The 19,922-nt window shown below is 39.0% G+C and overlaps 1 pseudogene; it reads left to right on the forward strand.

Annotated features, from left to right (window-relative positions):
- The first annotated feature begins 4,289 nt into the window (after positions 1 to 4,289).
- Positions 4,290 to 19,922, forward strand: part of LOC100933619 — a 113,147-nt pseudogene continuing 97,514 nt past the window's right edge.

Raw genomic sequence — 19,922 nt, forward strand, 5'->3', positions numbered from 1 at the left:
ATACCACATTATATTCCTATTGCCCTTCCTATCTTTAAAAGCACTTTTTTTAATCATTTGATCCTCCAAATATCAATTTCACAAGAAGGATAAACCTTTGATGGATGAAAGCTGTCATTTATATTGGACTAGGAGGCACACTAGGGCACCTTTCAAATTGTCACGTAGGTTCTGGGATACAATTGTTATCTTTACCTGGTACAAAGTCTCTGTTTTGGAGACCTATGGTTAACTTGGCTTTGAAACAGGTGAATCAAGAGGAAGACTATGGAGAGGTCCTGTGACCTCTGACTGTAAGGGCTCTGTGACTTCTGTGGCAGGCAGAAAAATGAGAGAATGTGCTGAGAGTGTTGTTAAAGCAGCAGCTTGTGACACAGAGACAAAAACTCATAATCATTCCATTGTACCTGTGCTCAAGACCTCGGGTAGCTTATAGGAAGAAGCAGTAAGTAGAGTGGAGACTCCCAATATAAGATGGGGAATTGGGGAATAGAGAAAGCCTGTGAAATAGACCCTGAACTCAGAGGAAGCAAAGAGAAAGTTCGGGGGCAAGGAGATTTGAAAATTGGATGATACCTTTGAATAATGGAAATCTCCAAGGAGGATAAATAATGGTGGTAATAGGTTAGTAAGAGAGTCTGCAAGTAGCCATGGGAGCGAGAAATAGTTGGACTCTTTACTATGACTGTGTGTCAAGGCTGTGGGGAGGACATTGTGAGTGAAAGTCCTGGAAAGGGTGGCCAGAAATCCAATTAGAGCAGGATGGAAGCAGGTCTCAGAGAGTATACCAGTCTTTCCATAGTTTCATCAAACATCAATTCTTTCTGTCCTTTATCATTTTTGCCAATTTGGGGGGATATATGATGAAATCTCAGGATTATTTTGCTGGATATGTTTATGTATTAGTATATAGTTTATATTTAAAATGTTTTCTTTTTAATTTATGAAATAAGACAAGCATTTTCATAACATGGTACAACAAAAGATAATTGTAGCTGAAAGTGTGAATCTATTATGTACAATTCACTATTTCTTTAACATTAGTTCTTTCTGTCCTTTGTCATTTTTGCCAGTTTTGGGGGATATGTGATGAAATCTCAGAATTATTTTGCTGGACATTTTAATGTATCAGTATATATTTTATATTTAAAATGTTTTCTTTTTAATTTATGAAATAAGACAAGCATTTCCATCACATAGTACGAGAACAAAAGAAAACTGCAGCTGAAAGTGTGAATCTATTATGTACAATTCACTATTTCTTTTAAATATATAATAAAGTTATCATGTAGCTTCCTTAGTATTTCTTTTTAGAGCTATTTATTAATCACCCTGATTACTCTGGATTATGTTTCTTTTTTTAAATGGGCAAATCTTTTAAACATATTTCTATATTTGTCATATCATGTAAGAAAATCAGACCAAAAGGGAAAAATCCATGATAAGGAAAAAGCAAACAAAAAAGGTGAAATCCTATGCTTCCACTTGATCACTTTTCTATTGGAGAAATTACTTTTGGTCTCACAAATTTATACTAAATTTAAATATCTTGGATACTAGATTCTTCTCAGAAATGTTTTTATGTAAAGATTATTTTTTAAACAATGAACAAATTTTCCTTTTTATCCTTCCTGCATTGATATTAATGGAAAAGCACTGAAATCTTGTTTTATCTTTTGTGGTCTCCTTCATCTCTTGTTCATTTACAAAGTCTTCCCTTGACTAACATTGCAAAAGACATCTGATCTTTCAATTTTTCATGATATGAGTTTTTTTCCAGAGGAAAAGAGCAAAGTTCAAGTCCAACTTTGGATACAGCCAAGTCACATGGCTAGGCAAGTAACTTATTCTCTTGGGGTTCTAGACAACCATTTAGAATTACAAGTTACAGAAAAGATGCAACTTTCCTCAACTGGAAATTCCCTTTGCCAGAGGAATCACAGACCTGGTTCTTATCATCATGCTGTTTTGCATTCAGGTCCCACATTCATTGGGTTTATTCTTTTATATGGATTTACATGGTGAGAGTGAGCAGGTTGTATCATATAACGAATGAGAAACTTCAAAGAAGACCAAGGCTAAAAATGCCAACAGGGAAATGTCGACCAGATTAATAAGATGTCCTGGTCAAGTAGTTTGGATGAGCCTGAGTGCTCTACTGATGTCTTTGACATGTCAATGAAAACTGAGAAGGGACATGACAAATCCAATGGCCCCTCTGGGCTCATTCATTTTATGCAAAAGACATGGACAAGAGTCATACGGGATAGGTAGCGATCTATAGGGGTAGAAGAAACATGCAAATCAATGAGATCTCATAGCCATTGTATTTTTTGAGGGGTAAATAGATCGATACTTTAGTTTAAAACCAATTTCTTTTAAATTAATTTCAAGTGTTTTTTAATACTTTCTGTAAATATAGAGAACTCAACTATTATTTTATGTATTTAGCAGATTATGAATTATGAAATGGACTTTTGGTTTTTCATAGTATCTATTTTTTGATAATGCTTTTTAATTGGGTACATGTCTGGATGCTAAATATTCATTTCTGAGTATTTTTTCTCCTTTTCTATAAAATCCCAGATCATAAATATTAAATGGAAGAAAAGCAGATCCAGAGTTATACTCTTCTTTCCCCCAGGTGTTGGAATGTCACCTGCAACTCCATTTAGAACATTTCAGCATTGTTAAAATATTCATGTTGATTCTTCCTGCCTAAAGCACACTCATATTAAAATGCTCACATGGACTCTACCTGGTGAATGAGCCTATTTGGAGGGTTAAGGTAAGAACAAAACCGTCTTAGGGAGGAGCGCTGAATTCGGATCAACACGACATAGGGAAGAAAGAATGGGGCTTGGCTTAGATTTAATAAGTACAGCCTCTGACTCTTACTAAGGGTATGATCATATGTACTTATTTGAGCTTCAGTTCCCTTATCTGTTAAATGGAGATAATTGTGTTGTCAAATAGTCTTTCCCCCCCCAGTGGTGTCTGACTCTTTATGACCCATTTGGGGTCTTTTTGACAAAATATTAGAATGGTTTGCCATTTCCTTATCTAGCTCATTTTACAGATCAGGAAACTGAGGTAAACTGGGTTAAGTGACTTGTCCAAAGTCACACAGCTAGTAAGTACCCACGGCCAGCTTTGAACTTATGTCTTAACTCCAGGCCCAGAACTCTATGCACTATGGCCCCAGCTAGAGGCCCTCTCTCTTCATAAGTTTGCTGTGAGGCTCAAATAATTCTTCATATAGACATATCCACACACTCATATGTACATGTAAAACACTTTGTAAAGTGCAGATGTCAGTATATGAAAAGCACTATGTAAAAGTTAGACATCATTATGATTTAAGTTCAATTCTTACGAGCTCCTTCACTGGTATAACTAATTTTGCCAACAGTTTTCTATTTTACCACTTAGAAAGAAATGTCCTGAATATCCAGGGAGATGGAGTCGGCCGACACCATCAGAAACTAGAGAGAGAATGAGTTCAATGAGGATTGTAGAATGACCAGTGAAAGCCTTGTGTCCTGATCTAGAGAAAGAGAGAGAGAGAGAGAGAGAAAAAGAGAGAAAGAGAGAGAGAGACTGAGAGAGAAAGAGAGAGACTGAGAGAGACAGAGAGAGACAGACAGACAGACAGACAGAGAGACAGACAGAGAGAGAGACTGAGAGAGAGAGACTGAGAGAGAAAGAGAGAGAGAGACAGAGACAGAGAGAGAGACAGACAGACAGACAGAGACAGAGAGAGACAGACAGACAGACAGACAGAGAGACAGACCTAGAGAGAGACTGAGAGAGAGAGAGAGAGAATGAGAGAGAGAGAGACAGAGAGTCAGAGAGAGAGAGACAGAGAGACAGAGAGAGAGACAGAGACAGAGAGAGAGAGAGACAGACAGAGATAGAGACAGAGACAGAGACAGACGAGAGCAAGCAAAAGCTTTTTGGAGCACATTTAAAAGACTCATCCTTGATATTTTTATCAAATGAGCAATAAAAGAGAAAAGCTCTTAGAAGAAAAAATCTTCTTACAGACCTGGGGAAACACCTCACCAGGTTGCCATGTATTAATTGATAATTTGTTTTATGATAGATGTCTTTGTCTTTGTATGATGTCAGCTTCATGGCACATTCTATTTTATTTTTGCCCATCTGCATCAATTCATTTTCCTCATGTTTGGGAGAAGAGGGAGAATTAGGGAGAAATCATGCTAAAGGAAAGTGGGTAGAAGTCATCTCCCCCATTAGAAACCAACCAACCACTCAACCAACTTGTCATGCTATCAGGTGACTTCCTGACTGACTCCAGGTGAGTCAGAGATTTCAGAACTGACCAATGAACTTAAGCCAGAGTTCCTAGAATCATAATAAAAGATTAACTAGCATTTTAGAATAGATTCCAAAGCCTCTAAGATGTATGTATTATTTCATTTAATCTTCACCACAATTTGCAATTAGGTAGTTCAGAGATTAGTCATTCCTGTTCTTTTTTTCACAAGAGGAGACTAATCTTCTCTCCCCCGCCCCCCAAAAACTAAGTGACTTTTCCAAGGTCATCCAGGGAGTAGGATTTAGGCTCCAACTCTTGTGACTTTTCCAAGGTCATCCAGGGAGTAGGATTTAGGCTCCAACTCTTCTGGCACCAAGCCCAGATTTCTTCGTTCTGCATCAAGTGCAAAATCCATTTAACTAATGAAATGAAGGATGTCATTCAATTCTGGGAACCTGAGGTCATTTTGGACAGAGCCATTCAGGAAGGGGAAACCCTGCTAGGTCTACTGGAGTGTAGACAGATTCAATAGTAGAAGAAATGCAAGTGCTACTTCGTGTAGGACTGCGAATTTTCTATCCCAGCCTTTTTTCCTTTGTGTCTGTGCTTTTTAAAGTCTGAATGTAGCTACCTGAAAGCCCGAGGGCCTTGCTGCTAGCTACACTTGCACATACACCAAAAGGAGGGATCTGGAGGAGAGAATCTGAGGCAAAAGGTGATGGTTTCCTTGATACTGTCTTCCCTTCATAGAGGGGTGTACTTGTGGGGTGAAACTGAGCAAAACTGGTGATTCAGACCTACAGAGGACCTGGCCAAGGGCTGTGAGGGGGATTTGGCTGAGACCACCGAAATAGATGTGTGTGGGGGTACAGGGTCTTCGTAAGAGATGAAATGGGACTTACAAAAACTTGGATAATGACTTGTACAGAGACAAAATCAAAGATAATCCCTGCCCTCAAAGGCCTCATATCCCAAAGGCCTCTTCATATCCCAAAAGAGTAAGGTAAGAGATTGGATAGTGGTAGGACAGGGAGGAAAACTTTGGTGTCTAAAATTACAGGAAAGTTAGGGGAATTCATGAATAAGTGGATTGACACACCCCATCCAGGTACAATGTTAGAATTGATAAAGGAGAACTGAGGTCTCCTTAATAGTGGGAACAACGAGAAGTGTGAAGTTCCAGGGCAGAAATTCCAGAACTGAAAGTGTTCAAATCTCCTACAAGATCCAACTAAAATTCCGTCTTCTACAGGAATCGTTTTTTAACCTCTCTTAATGCAAGTGCTTTCCTTCTTTTAATTAGTCCCTATTTATCCTGTATATATTTTGTCTCCCTCTTTTGATTATAAGCTTCTTGAGGGCAGGGACTATCATTTGCCTCTTTTTATATCCCCAGCACTTAGCACAATGCTTTGGCATATAGTTGGTGCTTAATAAATATTTATTGAATTAAGGAAAAGGTGACTATTGAGATCATGTAACAGAATATTACTCTTCTTTAAGTAATGATGAAAATGATGAATACAGAAGTAGGGGAAGATATAGAAGAATGCAAAGTTAGGAAAATCCCAAAAACAATACACAAAATGAGTATAACTATATAAAAGGAGAAAGAGCAATAACAAAAAAAACCAAACAAAACTCATTGTTGTCACATTAGATGACTTAGTCCCAGAGATGTGAGAGTGTACCTTCTTTATAGGTCAAGCTGTCCTGATTGGTGAGTTTTCACTGTACACGGTAACAGCAGCAATGGGCGATGATAACTCTGAAAGGCTTGGTTCTTCTCAGTGGTTCAATGATCCAGAGCAATCTCAATAAACTTTGGACAGAAAATGCCATCTGCATCCAGAAAAAGAACTAAGGAGATTGAATGTAAATCAACAATGCTGTGGTCACTTCTTTTTGTGTTTGTTTTTTCCCCTCCCATGGTTTTTCCCTTTAGTTCTGATTTTTCTCTCCCGACATGATTCGTAAAACAATGTGCATTAAAAATAAAAAAAAAAAAACAAACAAAAAAATAAAATGTTGAGTTTGAAAACTCCCTCCTCCTGCCAAACTTTCAGAACCTGAACTTCCTACAATGGTAGCTCTGTTGCCATCTTCTACCTGAAGCCTTCCCTGCCCCTGCCAGGTGTCCATGCTCCCTTGTGCCTCAGATTCATGGTGTTTACTTGCTTTGATAGATTGGATAGAGGCTTCATGCCATAGTGAATAGAGAGATGGCTTCTGAGTGAGGAAAATCTGGTTTAAGTCCTGCCTCTGAATCATTTTGGCTGGGTGGTTCTGGGTAAGTCATTTACTCCCCTTTATCCCAGAAGGAGAAAAAGCTGACTTACGCTGGGGAAGGGAGGGGGCTTCCTCATCCAAGAACTATTTTTTCCATTGAAACCATGGATTTGGAATCCCATTTCTAGTCACAGGTGAATGGAAGCGCTCCTCCCCCAAGCAGTAAATAGGTTTTTTGAGTATGGGGACTCTTTTGCTCTGGCCTTTGGGAATCTAGCACTTAGCCCAGTTCTTTGTGTATTTTTGGTGCTCAACAAATCTTTATTTATTTAATTATTATTTTTATTATTAATTAATAATTAACATAATAATTATTAATTAAGATTATTAATAGCAAAAGCAATAATTCAAATATATATAGCAACCATAAGATTTCCAAACTAATACATACATTACCTCATTTACATGAATAATTGAATATAATTAGTTAAAGGTAAATCCAAATAGAATGAAGCCTTGGAACATCAGGAGTGCAGGACTCCACTGCAATATTTACTTTCATATTTGTCTCATGCTCAGAATGGATCCGAACCCCCAGATGCTAGGAGTAGACCTAAGCATTCGCAGTTCTTCTTCGGGGAAGCCTCCAGAGAGTCTCCTCCAGCCCCTTTGCCTCCCCGTCCTTATTTATTTCAGGAAATGGTGCCTTTCGGTGTCATGGGTGTCAGGAGAGGAATACAGACTTTCACGCTCAATTTAGAGTGGATCCAGATGCTGCTAAATGATTGATTTGGCCCCAAGTTGGAGGGAAGCTGGAGGAGAGATTTTCAGTGCCATGGGTGAACATGTGATAGATCAGACCCAAACAGAATTCATGGATCTTTTGAAAATATGCCCCAGGTGGGGGGCTGGGGGGCCAGGGTGAGTGGAAGGAGCAAGGATTTCTACTCAGATTGCAAATAAGCAGTCATTTATGGGACAGCCAGGGCCTTCCTGCTGCTCCTCCATTTCATTCTTGGGAGAAAGCATCAGAGGGCACATTTGTTTCCAAGTCCATAGATTATGCCGGGCTGCGAGGTGTCAGGGCAGCACCTGAATAAATAGACCATGTCTCCGGCAGGCACCGGATTTGGTGGTACCTGAGCATCGTTAGCTCGCATTGTGCACAGGGAAATCATCTTTATTAAAATATAAAGCTCTTTAAAGCTTGTGTCAGCTCTCAAGGGACCCTCCCCCACATCCATATTTCCTGTAGGCATTCTGAATGAGCATCCACATGTTTCCTACTTGTCTTTTCCAGTTTGCCAACTGTGCCTACTTTTTCACCACCAACCGAGGCTCCAACTTGTTTTTTTCCCAAGTTTTCTGTATTGCTAACTGAAGGGGATAAACTGAGTGAAGACCTCTCCTGGGAAGGTAGCCTTAACCCATTTCCTAATTGTAACTTTAGACTTTGCAATAATAAGTTGAGCTAGAGCTAAAAAAGCTGAAGGTGTTCCATTGTCTTGGATGAATATTTCCCTTCTGATTCCCCCCACTTTTAATTAGCATGTAAGTACTCGATGGGTAAAGAGTTTGTTATTTACTAATATTCTTTTGTTTGGGGGGGTAGATTTCCTAGTTTAGAATGTAAACCTCCAGACCTCCAGGAGAAAAGGTGTAGGGGGTAGGGGCTTCTGCTTAGGGTGTATATAATTTTGTGTTTTGCAGTTTGTACTTTACACTACTCTACTGACACCTTGTCTGTTGGGAGTTGCCCTTTCTCATGAGATAGTAATAAATCCTTTTTTGCTTTTTAGCTTGAGAGTCTCTGATTTTAATTTGGGTAAGGATCACTGTCCCACACATAATTGTACCCTTCAGCTATCAACCAATATATGACTGGAACAATGACAATTGCAATGTGACCTGTTTTCTGTGAGTTCTGGGAACTGTCCATCTCAGGTCTATTTTTCAAGAATTTCTAGATGTTCTGGTGGCATAATTTTTATTTTATTTCATTTTATTTTTCACTGGAAAAGCCAGTTTTTGGTAGGGTCTTGTGCCTCTCACCACATTAGAAGTACAATGATTCTAATCAGCATAAATCAGAACTAGTTATTTAGTAAAAATGAAGAAGGGGAAGGTAGGAAGAATTTAAATTTCAAAGCAATTAAGAGAAGACTGATAAGCTTTAAATGCTTAAAGTATAATAGAGGGGCTTGAGTCCTACCCTAAACTTTACTAGCTGTATAACATTGAATTGAGTCACTTAATCTTCCAGGTTTTTATCAGCTAAATGGGTATAATGCTCAGGTGTCTATACCAAGGAATACATTCTGGTATTTGTGTCAGAGGGGAACTTTAGCCAATGCATTTATAACCAAGTTCCATTCACATTGGTAAACATTTAGAAAGCCTCTCTATACAAGATCCTATTAGGTACTGGAGATACAAAGCAGTCCTCATCTTCAGGGGGCTTATCTCTTGTTGGAGAATGCCCAAAGGAGGATGAGGAAGAGAAGGAGGAGGAGGAGGAAGAGCAGGAGGAAGAGGAGGAGGAGGAGAGAAGGAGAGAAGGAGGAGGGGGAAGAGGAGGAGGAGGAAGAAGAAGAGGAAGAAGAAGAAGAAAGTAAAAGAAGAAGAAAGCTACAAAAAAGTACTTTGAAATATAGCACGTTCCAAAAGTCTTTGTGAAGTTTTACTAAAATTGCATTACATCGTAATGACTTTGACATCAACCTGTATGATGATTTAAACTTCACTGTGTCTCAGTAGTCATGGAAATATGCCTTGTTCACTTGAACTGAAAGATGTCAAAATAATCCTAAAGAAAATCGGATATGAAAGCAAGGAAATGTAAGAAGCTCTTCCTTTTCTCTTTGCTTTTAACTGAAGTCTTTTTATTTATTTATTCATAGTAGTTAGGCCTAGGTGTTTTGTCCAGGGGTGAATGACACAACTACAAAGGGTCTGAGGTTGAATTTGAACTCAGGTTTTCCTGACTCCAGAATTGGTGATCTATTTACATATTTATATGAATGTCCTATGTATAAGTATGTCTTGTAACATAAATGTTATGTAATCAGCTTTTTCGTGAAAAAATTAATACTGAGATAGTATATAAATTGAATTTTGCAAATAAAAAAAGAGAATTTTTTTGCCGTGCAGGAAGTAGTTTAAATAGAATATCACCCAGCTCCTCCTGTGGGAGTCTTTGTGAAATCACTGAGGCAGAAGCTTCTCTTTTCACCTCGTAAAGAAGAGAATATGACACAGTGAAAGGAATACTGAGCTTGTAGTTATAGGATCTGAGTTTGAATCCTGAATCTGTCATTTCCTGTGAGACCTCCAATAAGTCAATTAACCTCATTGTGTTTGACACTTTTCATATGTAAAATGACCTTTTTTTTTTTTAATTTAATAGCCTTTTATTTACAGGATATATGCATGGGTAACTTTACAGCATTAACAATTGCCAAACCTCTTGTTCCAATTTTTCACCTCATACCCCCCCACCCCCTCCCCTAGATGGCAGGATGACCAGTAGATGTTAAATATATTAAAATATAAATTAGATACACAATAAGTATACATGAGTAAAATGACCTTTAAAGTCTTCTCTAACTGTAAATCTGTCATCCCACAGGTTTGGAAAAAGCTTTCATCTCATAATATGATTTCAGAGACACTATTACTCCTCAATTTTCCTACTCGTTCATTCTTGAAGCTCCTTTAACAGAGCACAAAGATCCAAGTGTAGGTCACTCTTTACATGTAAATATCCTTGAAATGTAAAACATGGTCTTCAATTCACACTAAAGTATAAATGAATGATAGAATAGAAAATCTGAGCTAGCTAGGATCTCAAAGTCTAGTAGACACATAGTAGATAGACATTGTCCTTGGATGACGAGTTCAAATTCTACCTCCAAAGTAAGTGTAAGCATAAGCAAGTCAATGAACTTTTTTCAACTTCAGTTTTCTCATCAGTTAAATAGGAATAATACAGCATCTATCTCACAGGGCTGCTGTGAAAATAAAATGAAATAATACATGTTAAGGCCTTTAAAGTTTGCACTTATCCCTTCTACATCATGACTTTCCCCATTACAATTCTGATATATCTCAGGTTGGTATAAAAAATTAAATGGGAATTTGGGAAGAGTTTTGTGGTAGTCACAGATGATACAGAAAAAGAACTCTGAAATGAATAAAATATGTGTAGAATGTCATATAATGTCAGCATATTTTATTTTTAATGCCATAAATATACCCAAATTTTACAATAATGTATGGTAAACTGTTCATAAAAGAAAAAGAAATAATTCAGACTTCTTTTCTGGTATGAAGGGAGAGCAAAAAAAAAATTACACAGATTTTCTAGATTGTAGGGACACCACACCCATAATCAAAAAAGATTTTGGAATGAAAAAGGGATGACTATATATATTTTCACTATTATTATTATTATTATTATCAGTCCAACCCCAACCTGGAGCTCGATACAATCGTGAGTTCAAGTTTCACTGCCCCACTAAGCACACTCTAAATCCCCATGCTGGGCCCAGCCCTTATGGTAAGAGGGGTACCTAAGCACTGGCCTGGGGAGGCAGCTTCTCAGCCTGCCATTAATGATTTCTGAGAGATAATAACTTCCTTAAAGAAAGTTACCCAGTGGCTGTTGGAGAAATAGGCTGAATCTAAGTTGGAGAGAGAATTATGCCCAAAAGCACCTACAAAGAAACTTCAGAAGTTATTCTGGGAAAATCATATCTCCTATACAATATCTCCAAAAGGTTTCTGTTGGAAGGCTTCCAGTGATGGGGAACTCACTCCTTCTGAAGATTGCCCATTCTCCTTTGGATAGTTCTAATCAGAGCAATAAATTTAGAGACTAAAATGACTTTAAAGGTCATTTAATTCATTCCTCTCCCCCCCCTTTTTTTTTTTTTAACAAATGATAACACCCAGGACCACAGGATTTGTCCAGTGTCACCCAGCTAATAAATGACAAATTGAATTGATTGAAATGTACAACATGGTTTCCAATTCACACTAAAGTGTAAATGATTGATAAAATAGAAAATCTGAGCTGGCCAAGACCTCAAAGCCTAGTAGATACCATAGTAGATAAATACTGTACTTGGATGATTTGAGTTCAAATTCTGCCTCCAAAGTGTGAGCATAAGCAAGTCAATGGACTTTTCTCAGCTTCAGTTTTCTCAGGTACTCTGTGATCAATCTAGCAGTTTTGTGAGGAAAGTTTTCCTTATTTCAAGCTTCATCTGCCTCTCCATAATACCCACCCATTGAGCTATGTTCTACTTTCTGGGATCAAGCAGAAAAAAAACAACCTAATTCTCCTTCCAGATGAGACTATTTCCTGGGGTGGGGGACTAGGGATCAGTAGTAGGGATTGGAGGGCAGGAAGGGAAGAATGAGGAGGGCTGTGGACATCTGGAGAAGACCAGTAGAAGGCATGGAGCGGGGGATGAAGAAGAGAGAATCTGATGGACAAGAAATCTCACTGATTTTTTCTCATTTTGCTTCCTTCTTTCAGGTCAATAGAGTCTTTAAGCAAAGGTTCTCTGGAAAAGCAGTGAAGAGTAACACCAGAAGGATGTTCCAAAAGCCAAATGGAATTAGGTGGTCCTAATGATTTTGAATGATTTGTAGTAGGGAGGAGGATTTAAGACATAATGAGATTCAAAGGCATTAAATCACAGCAGGCTTTTTGTTTCTAAGGAAGTAGAGGGAGAAGTGAAGGTGTCTGATGAACTTTATTCTTTTCTCACAGAATAGTAAGGGGGCTACGAGTAGAAAGCTCCTGATTTTCCCAGAATAACTTCTGAAGTTTCTTTGTAGGTGCTTTTGGGCATAATTCTCTCTCCAACTTAGATTCAGCCTATTTCTCCAACAGCCACTGGGTAACTTTCTTTAAGGAAGTTATTATCTCTGAGAAGTCATTAATGGCCGGCTGAGAAGCTGCCTCCCCAGGCCAGTGCTTAGGTATCCCTCTTACCATAAGGGCTGGGCCCAGCATGGGGATTTAGAGTGTGCTTATTGGGGCAGTGAAACTTGAACTCACCATTTTTCTGGGTTTTTCAAATCTTGGCCCTTGGAGGTCCCAAGGCAGCCATTTAATTGCTAATAATGGAGCGAAGGAGAAAAAAAATATTTCCTGTGGTGCTGAGGGAAAAGAGGTTATACATAACTCTGAAAGAGGAGTATAGATTTAGAGTTGAAAGAGACCTTCCAGGTCACAGACTGACAGAATCTCCACATCAGGAAGGGCCTCAGTGGCCATTTATCCCAACCTGTAACTGGAAAAGAATCCATTGGGACAAGCAGTGGAGCAACCTTTGCTTGAGAAAACCCTACCCCCTTCCAAGGCAGCCAAACCCACTTCGGGAAGGTCTCATTGCCATACATTTCTTCCTTCTAGCAAATCTAAATTGGCTTCTTTGAGACTCCTTCCCCATTTCCCCCGCTTCTGCCAAAGAGAACTTATCTCATTCCTTCTCTATATGACAGCTCCTCAAATCCTTCAAGACAGCTGTCATGTCTTCTCTTCTTGGGGGGGGGCCTTTTATCAAGGAGCCCCAGCTACAGTCTCGCATCCACCATGTCCATTTTTATTGGCCTAACCCCCCAAAATAGGAATCACATTCTCTTGGCTTGCCTTTTGCTCATTTATTATAACTCTAACTTAGAGTAGAAGTCCAGGAATAATCACTTTGCCTTTAGGATTGGCTCATCTCTGCAATTTTCCTACAAAGGATCAATAGATTTCCTTCTAGAAAAGTATTCAGTGTCCAAACTGACACTGGAAATATATATAAAATATATATTTTATATAGAAATATATATAAAATAATTCTACACTCACATACACAAATACACACAGATTTGTGTCTAATAGTAGCCATTTTAGGGTGGAGTGGGGAGAGGGAAGAAACTAAAGTTACATGATAATTGTATATTTGTATAATTATATATATGTGTAGGTATGTATAAATATACATTATATATTTGAAAGGAATAGCAAGTTGTGCATAGTAGGTGTGCACTTTCATGTACAGCCATCTTTTTATTGTACTATGTCATGGAAATCCTGTTTTATTCCATAAATTAGAAAAAAAATCCAAAATAGATCAGGTATGGGATGGTTGTTTATTTTTTCTACTACAAAAGAAATTCTTAAAACAAAGGGATTCATGAAGAATTTGGAATTTTAAACCTAAACTGGCCAGGAAGAACACAAAAAGCATGGAGGAAGCAGGAACATTGCAATGGAAGAGCAAGTCTCCAACTTGTTGAGTTGGTTCAGTTATGTCCAGCTCTTTAGGACTGGGGTATTTTGACAAAAGTACTGAACTGGTTTGTTATTTCCTTCTCAACTCATTTCACACATCAGGAAACTGAGACAAATCGGATGGAGTGACTGGCCAAAGGTCACACAACTGATACAGGTCTGAGGTTGGATTTGAACTCAGGAAGATGAATCTTCTTGATTCCAACCCAGTACTCTATAGACTGTGTCACCCAGTTGCCTAACTTAGGGATAAGATTTAGCTTAGAGTTAATGATGGAGAAAGATGCAGAAATAGGTAGTTGGCTAGATATAGGCTACCATGTGTCTTTCCTGGACAATTATCTTTTCTTTTAACTTAATCAGGCTTTGGTTCACTTGGAACTTTACAGTGAAAAGGCTTTTAATTTCAATGTTGTATTTGAGCATTGAATCATAGAATCAGAATTAGAAAGGCAGAGTCACCCATTCAGAGCCATATCTGGAAAGGAGGTACCTCTACAAGAGCCCCAATAAATGGTTAGGTGCCTCTGTTTGAAGACTTCCAGAGATGAGACACTCAGGTTTCCAGTCAGATCACTGCCCTTTGGGACAGTGCTCACCGAAAGCAAAATCGTCTCCAAATCCATCTTCTTCATCTTCACTCATTTGTACTAGTTCCATTCTCTGGAGTGAAACAGAATGAGGATTATCCTTTCTCCTTAGTTTGCAGCTGGCCCTACATGATGATGAGGAGGAGGATGAGAATGAGGAAGAAGCGATTGATGAAGATGAGGATAACAATGGGCATGGTGACATTGATGATGATAGAAATAGCAATAGTTGACATTATGTAACACCAAGGTTTTGAAAGCATTTTTTATATTCATCATTCAATGCGTATAATAAGTCCATGAGTTATGTCTCTCAATTATGTTATTCTCATTTTATAGATGAGGAAATTAAGTTGGAGAAGGGTTAAAGTCAGGGCAAAGTCTAGTGTGATATTGCTATTTTTATTTCCTGGTTTATTGTGCAGGGAGACTGGGAGATTCAGGGATGGTTAGAGCACAGTACAAAAACGAAGGACTTTTTTCATGTTTTATTTTTGTTGATGTTGACAGAAGGTGGGTATTATTAAATAAGGCATAGGAGAGATCAAAAGAGTGGAGAACAACGAATGTGCCTCCTTCATTTAACACTTCTTTATTGGATTCCCCCATTGCCAATTCAGAGAAGATCTTGAGTTAAGACGGCTTCATAAAATCCCTCTGGCTTCTTTGAATCCACCAAAATAGGTTTTGAGGGCACTGGATGAATATAAGGTATTAAACAGAAGATAAAAGAAATGACTAACTTTGTCAGTTAAGTATCCGGGATAAAGAATGTCCATTTTGGACATAGCTCTTTTCAACAATGGGGTGATTCAGGCCACTTCCAATGATCTCGTGATGGAGAGAGCCATCTGCATCCAGAGAGGACTGTGGGAACTGAATGTGGATCGCCACAGAGTATTTTCACTTTTTGTTGCTTGCTTGCATTGTTGGTGCTACAAAGCAGAGTACTGAGCTGAATTAAGGAAAACTTATCCTCCTGAGTTCAAATCTGGCTTCAGATACTTACTAGCTGTGTGACCCTAGGCAAGTCACTTAACCCAGTTTACCTCAGTTTCTCCATCTGTAAAATGAACTAGGAAAGGAAATGGCAAACCCCTCCGTCACATTGGCTCTGCCCCACTGAGTTTCCCTGGTCTCACGGTCACCAAGTTACTCCCTGCTCTTCGACTTCTGGGCTTGATTTTTTCAGGGTCATCTGTGAGTCATTTCAGCTGAGAAGCAGCGACCAGACAGTACCTCCCTAATAAAACCTGGCACTCTCTATCAGAGCTTTCCCTGAGAAGGAAGAACTGACAATATTTTAGTTATCACAGAGTCTGGGAGCCAAACTCTCAGGCTGATCTCACAAGACTCGGCCCCCAAATAAAGTCAGCCATATACAAGCCAACAACTGTTAGCCTCCAAGGTAATACTAGGTATACAAGGTAAATCCATTCTTTGGATTGCTAGGTTTAGGTGTAAAATAGACATTTTTTAAATTAAAGCTTTTTAATTTCAAAACATATGCATGGATAATTTTCACACTGACCCTTGCAAAACCTTGTGTCCCAAAGTTTTCTCCCTTCCTTCCCTCACCTCCTCCCCTAGAAGGCAAGTCATCCAATATATGTTGAACATGTACTTTCCCACTCTGTCCTATGTTTAGTGACTATTACTTGAAAAGTGCATTGGAAAAGTACACAATAAGTGTTTAAAGGGGAAGGATGTAATCACCTGGGCAATAATCAGGACTTGGGGCTTAAACAAACTCAGGCCCCGGTGGCAGGGAGAATAAAGGGAAAAAAGAATGGAATGGGGATGGTGGGAGTCTAGTTCAGCTACTCTCTCTGTTACCTCCCACAGCATCGCTGAATCATCCTGGGAAGCTCCTATTGCCTTTTCAAGATAAAGAAGAAACGAATATCTTGGGAGCAAAGATAAACTAGGATTTGGTATCCTGGGAACTTTGATTTGCTTACATATGTCTGGAATCAAAGCATTCCTCAGTCCCAGGGTCAGCCACAACCTGCAGGGCCTTTTAAAGATGCCCGTTGGGTTCTAAACACTTTATCTAGTTAATGTGATTGAAGTGGTGTGGGAAGCACAGGGATGAGATCAGCAAATATTTTTTAGAGAGAGAAAGAGAGATAGGTAGATAGATAGAGAGAGACAGAGACACAGACAGAGAGATAGAGATAGAGAGACAGAGAATCAGACAAAGAGAAAGACAGAGTTAAACACAGAGAAAGGAAGAGAGACAGTAAGAGAGAGGGGAAAGACAGAAAAGAAAAAGACAAAGAAAGAGAGACAGAGACAGAGAGACAGTGACAGACAGACAAAGACAAAGAAAAAGACAGAGAGAGACAGACACAGAGATAGAGACAGAGAATGAGAGAGAGAGAGAGAGAGAGAAGGAGAGAGAGAGAAGGAAGGAGGGAGAAAACTAACAAAGAGAAAGGTCCAGTATGTCCCCAAATATTCATAGCAACGTGTGTGTGTGTGTGTGTGTGTGTGTGTGTGTGTGTGTGTAAGACTGGGAATAAATTGGGAGTGAAGGACTCTGGGTGTGTAGCAGACTATATACCGTTAGATGAAGTGACAGCCAGTGGTTTGACATAACTGGTTTTGTAATTAAGGAGAGCTCATGGTAATGGAGATATTTGGGAATAATTGTAATATAAAAGCATGCCATACCAAGAAAACTACAAAAAGTTCATCACAATCTAGTTCTTGACTACATAGTCTTAAGTGTACACAAATTAATATGGAGACTTAATGTTTTTAGATGGAGATAATGTCAATTTCCAAAGCTGATCCAATGTTTTGAGCATCTTCCATATGAATCTCCTTTGTTTTTTCCTTTCAATTTACTTTAGTTATGTCCCTTGTTCCCTACAAAGTAAACTCTAACAGTTTCAAGAATCCCCAAGAACTACCTTCAAAGACAGCCCAGACTGCTGCTGGACTGACAAAGTTAGCCAAGTTTTGAGAAGCAATTTATTGACTAGCCAACAAGATGTTAAAACTCCCAGGAGCCCAAGGGAGTCTTTAGTATTGAAGGGAACAGGTATAAATGGGTATCTAGGCATTCCAGAAGACAAAGACATTTGGGAAACAGCTTTATAAGGTAATATTCTGAGTTCTCCAACCCCCAGGGGCCTAATTCATTGCTGCTTGAAATTTCAGGGGCCTTCATTTGGAGATGTTTCCATCTCCTGGTGAAAGGCATCCACTTTCTCCCCTGACTTGATGAGTAGGAGGTGATACTGTGCTGAGTACTGAGGTCATCAGGGGAGAGATGGAGTGAAGATCTCATTAAAGAAGAGCTATTGATCCCCATTTCTGGGAGAAGCCCACACAGAACAGCATGAAACTATATTTTAATATAAACTTATTACACCTACCCAGTTTTATCTGATTATCTTGATTGCATCTGAGTTAAACATATGTAGGAACTCCTACAGGACTGAAGTCATACAGGATATGAGGAGGCTAGGATTCAAAGAAAGTGATATTAAAATAAATAAATCTCTCTCCTCTCTTTTGTTGTTGTTCAGTCATATCAGTTGTGGATGATTCTTTATGAACCCCAAATGTCAAAAGACACTCGAGTGGTTTGCCATTTCCTTCTCCATCTTGTTTTACATATGAGTAAACTGAGGCAAATGGGGTTGACTGATTTGTACAGGGTCATCCAGGTGGTAAATGAAGGTGGCTAGATTTAGACTGAGGGTGTTCCTGATAGCAGGCTCAGAACTCTATCTACTGTACTACCCAGCTTTCCATGATTGTATTTATATTGTATACACTCTTTTCTTTGTCTTGCATCGGTTCACATGGATCTGACAAGGAAATTATGAATTCCACTGATTTTCCCTTCTATTGATGCAATAGTACTACAATATGTCCACATGCCATGAAAGCAGTAGTAGATAGATGTGAAGAAAGACCTGCGTTCGAATTTTGTCTCTAATTCAAAGTGATTTTGTGATTTTAAAGAAATAATTTAGCTTCTCAAAGCAACTCTCTGATAGTACTCTAAAGTGAAGAAGAGATGACAATCTGTCTCAGTACATGACATTTCCTCCTTGGGTACTCAATATACAAATGAAACCACAGGTGCAAGGAATAAAAGAAATCTCCATACTAGATTACTCACCTACCTCCTCTCCATCTATAGATATATCCACATACTTGGTGGTTTTCCATGTTTCAGTGTTTATCTTGGTTTCTTTCTAGATTTCTGATAAACTTTTTTTTGAGAATTTTAGTCTAGTTTATTGAGAGGAGTCACGTCTGCTCATTGGGAGGGTCATTTTTAGCAGCAGTGAGAATGATGGACCACAGCAGAGAGGTATAAAGCAGGGAGTCCAATTAGGGGGGGCATTGGAATATTCTGGGTAAGAAATCATAAGACCCTGGGGAGTTTTGAATAGAGAAAAGGGGTCAGATCTGAGAGATGTGGAGAAAGAAAAAGCAAGATTTGATAGCTGATTAGATAAATGAAGCGAGGGAGAGCAAAACGTTGAGGATAATGCTGAAGTTATGAATCTGGGAGTTAGGGAACAGACTTAAGCCTCTGAGAGAAATAAAGACACATGCAAGAGGTCAAGGGGAGGGAGAAAGATGATGAGTTCGGTTTTGGATATTTCAAATTTAAGATGTCTGAGGGACAGCCAGGAGATAGCTGGTGGTACAGGAGTGAAATTTAAGAACAAGACTGGGGTTGTATACCTATCTTTACAGATGATAATTAAACCCACAGGTCACTGAGAAGATGTAGAGAGTACATGGGAAAAAAAGTGCATTTATTAAGCACTTACTATATGTTAGGCACTGTGTTAACTGCCAGGAATACAAATATAAGCAAGTAGGACTTAAATATAAGCTGACCCTCCGGAAGTTTACATTCTAATGGAAGAAATCAACATATTAAGGAGTACTGAAAAACTATTTATGAGTGGGGAGGAGGCTCAGGTGCCAAGGGATGTTCAGGGGGCAGGAAATGTTATTTATCTCTTGTCCCTGGAAAAACAAAGCTTACCTTCCAGAGCTGAAGGACTCAGAGACAGAATCAAGTTATCAGTAAAGAGAAGAGGGAAATAATGGTATAATTAGAGAAGGCATGGAATGGAGTGACTGGGAAGAAAAGGACCCAGGACAAAACCCTTGGGAAATACCTGATCCAGCAAAGGAGTCTGAGAGGGAGCAAAGAGGTAGGAGAACCAAGAGAGACTCTGACTGGCATGAAATTCTAGTGATAAAAATGTATCCAAGAGCAGAAAGTCATCAACAGAGTCAAATGCAGCCGTTTCAGGAGGATGAGGAGGGGGGAAAAGACCATTCAGTTTCTCAATAGACATGTTTACCTTGGAGATGCTGTTGAGGAGTGAGTAAGAGGCGAGGAAGTGAAGGCAAGGAGGGATGACATCTTAGCTAGGAGCTGGCTGTGAAAGGAAGGAGATACAGAGGATGATCACCCGAGGGAGATTTTTAAGAAGATGTTCATGAACTAGCTGGATGAGTGCAGTGTATGGAGCAC

The sequence above is a fragment of the Sarcophilus harrisii genome, chromosome 2, assembly GCF_902635505.1.
Source record: "Sarcophilus harrisii chromosome 2, mSarHar1.11, whole genome shotgun sequence".
In the NCBI taxonomy this organism is placed as follows: Eukaryota; Metazoa; Chordata; class Mammalia; order Dasyuromorphia; family Dasyuridae; genus Sarcophilus; species Sarcophilus harrisii.